The 2,952-nt window shown below is 38.4% G+C and overlaps 1 long non-coding RNA gene across 1 annotated transcript; it reads right to left on the bottom strand.

Annotated features, from left to right (window-relative positions):
- Window positions 1-346: 346 nt before the first annotated feature.
- LOC129721071 (uncharacterized) lies at window positions 347-1,636 on the bottom strand. The gene is made up of 3 exons (XR_008727340.1): window positions 1,362-1,636; window positions 620-889; window positions 347-552 (listed from the first exon to the last, which is right to left on the bottom strand). It is a non-coding gene; the product is annotated as an uncharacterized LOC129721071 (long non-coding RNA).
- Between the last annotated feature and the right edge of the window lie 1,316 nt (window positions 1,637-2,952).

The following is a 2,952-nucleotide window of genomic DNA, read 5'->3' as shown; positions in this document are numbered from 1 at the left end:
TTTATTACTTTTTTTTTGTTACTCTTTGTGTATAATGCGCAGTCATAAGACACAATAAGTAATAAAAAATTGCTCTAAAGTAATAAAATGTTCCCCGTTTGCGTTGGGTTTAGTGTCATACGAACGAGTCATCTCTCAAACTTACAAATAACAAACTTCATAACAATTTGATATGTGGTTCAAAAGTTATGGAAAGAAAAGAAATTCAAAGGCTATTTAAAACTATACCTGCTTTGATCAATATATATGGCCACAATATAATTTAAATGTGCTATCGTACCATTTGAATGTTCCCGGTATCGGTGATTGAATTGTTCGAAATTAAGAGTCATTTCTTTTATTTCGCTATTTATTGAGCATTTACATTACGTCAAATTTCATATTTTATACTTATATTACAACATCATTATTTTAGAACCCAAAAAGTGAATACACATTTATTGGATTGAAGCGTTCATGTAAATCTATTTTTACAAATAATAAGTTTGAATGAGAAAGGCTGGGTCTGACCGATAGGTGGATTAATTTAGGTTTTGCCCAAGCTCGTTGATCCTGAAAAGAACAGTTTTGGCTCAATACTTGAGTTAACATATTCATATCGAGAACACCGTGGTTTTACCGTCACATAATTAGAAGAAACGCCAAATTTAGTTTTGGTTTGATGCAACTTTTAGGTACTTGCACACCCTTTCAAGCAATCACCTTCTGACGCTCCAATTACTGTCTTGACCAGCAAACCATCCTTCGTTTTCGGTTGTCGATAATATCTGCTGCTGCTACGAGAATCATATCAAGAATGAACGGAGCAAACAGTTTTCGATCGTTTCGTCCGCTGCTTTTCACCGTCCACTCACTAAATCAGAATCCATCGGGCGTAATTTTCCACAATCTTAAGAAACGTTGCTTTATATAGTAGCATAGTGCTAAGATTTTTTCAGATTTTTACAAGTTTAGAAGGGTAAAGCAAAAAGATAACACCATGAAACTGCATGATTGTGCATCGGAAGATTACAGCCAGAAAATTACAGTATTGATAAAATCAGTGGCGGAAGAGAGACAGAAGAGATTAAAATGATTAATTGTGTACCGCGCAAAAAGACAGTGATATTTCAAGGCAACTTGCATATGCAATGTGGTGCAGCTAATTGGTGATAGTGATGAGATAGAACATGTTGGTAAAGTAACTATAGATTATTACGCCTCTGATTTAAGTAACTAATACGATGAGGTTAATAAAAAGAAGATGTTTGTGAAGAAAATTTTGTAAAATAGATTCCTCCGCCATATTAGTGATGTATTATTTAGATTACAATTTTTGACATTAAAAACATTATGACTATCACTTTATGTGGACTACTTACAATAAATGCTATATGATGCTCAATTATCTAAAATTCCATTAACGTTGGTTAAGTCCTCACTTATAAAATTCAATATAGAAATTTGCACCCAATTACTTCTAGAAATTTCAATCAGCAACCGGAAAAAGAAATCCTCATAACCTGCGGCTAAGTCACCTCTGTAAGGAAAAGAAAACAGATGATATTCAGTGAAAAAATAAAATAAATCTACCATTGGAACTATCCAAGTAAAACACTTCGCATCTTTGCGGAGCAGCGAATCGCTCTTTTAACGAACTCGGTTATGATGATAATGATCTGATTAGTAACAGCTATCTACTCACCTGCGTCAAAGATAGCCAGGAGGTAATATGATCGATTAACAGCAACGTGATTTTAATCGGTGTTTATTACCTGTGCACAATGATCATAATAGCTGCTGTGGCCACCTGGTGCACCTGGCCAGAGCGGTGGTGGCAACGGCGACGACGGTGACGTCGGACAGGAAAAATTAATGTGCCTACAACTGCCTATCATTTTCCGCTCAAATAATATACATATAAGTGGTGCGATAGTTTCCCACTGAGTCGTACTGTAGCGGCACTAATTTGCAGCAGTAGAGTCCATAGCGTTTCTTGGTTTTCTATGCTTTGCTTTTCAGTGATAGTTAGGTGAGTTGTTTGAATAAAATATTGATATTTGCACAGTTTCCGAGTTGCTATTAATCCATTGCATTTTGCCAGAAATATTTTATCTAAATCAATTTCAGCCTTCCACTTTCATCATGCTCAACCACGGACGACAGCGAATCGGTATAGAATTCTTATGCAACAACAACAAATTACTGACATCCTCAGCAGAATTAGTTCCAAAACTCGGCAGCCGACAAATTTCTATCTGTCTCTATTCCTAGCTAACTGATTTAACACTCGGATGCTTACATCACCGAGCAGTCTTTTGAAATTTCACTTTCAACCTGGCACTTTCATCGTCACGAATGTTGTTCAAATTAATTTACGACCCTCAATTAAGCCTCATTTTAATTTCACGCCGCCGCTAACCATTTGTTAGGCGCGTGAAAACACACACATGCGGCGGTTAGTCTGTCCTATAGGACCCCGCAGGAACCTCTATAATTGGGCGCACACACCGCCAAAACCCGCGAGCCCTCTAGTCCGTTAATCACGATGATTTGGTCGAATCGCACCTTCGAATTGGATTTCCGCAGCGAGCCCTCCGCTGCCCGTCTCCCTTCTGCTTCGTAGCTAAACCACAGAATCGTTGGCTGTTAGGTCGTGCAAAAGAAAGTAATCAATTTTCACGTTTTCTCCTGCAGCTAAGCAAAGTCAAGAGTCGAAAGGTCCCCAGTGTATATTTGCCTCTATTTGGTATTTTATTGCCACACAGAGGGACGGCAGCATCTTAATCATATGATCATCGGTTGGGACTGCGGTTAGTCGTGGATAGGCGACAGTGGAACCCAGGATCTATGATGCTAACCCAACGGCTGGACACGATTGTTTAACTAGCGCTCATTGAAGCGTCTATCGCCGAAAACAACGATGATTGTTGTTGTTTTTTTCTCGAACCTCTGCAGCTGCACTGCGCTGGC

This window comes from Wyeomyia smithii, chromosome 2 (assembly GCF_029784165.1).
Source record: "Wyeomyia smithii strain HCP4-BCI-WySm-NY-G18 chromosome 2, ASM2978416v1, whole genome shotgun sequence".
NCBI lineage: Eukaryota > Metazoa > Arthropoda > Insecta > Diptera > Culicidae > Wyeomyia > Wyeomyia smithii.
The sequence above is the reverse complement of the archived record's forward strand: the minus strand, read 5'-3'. Positions and strand labels throughout refer to the sequence as shown.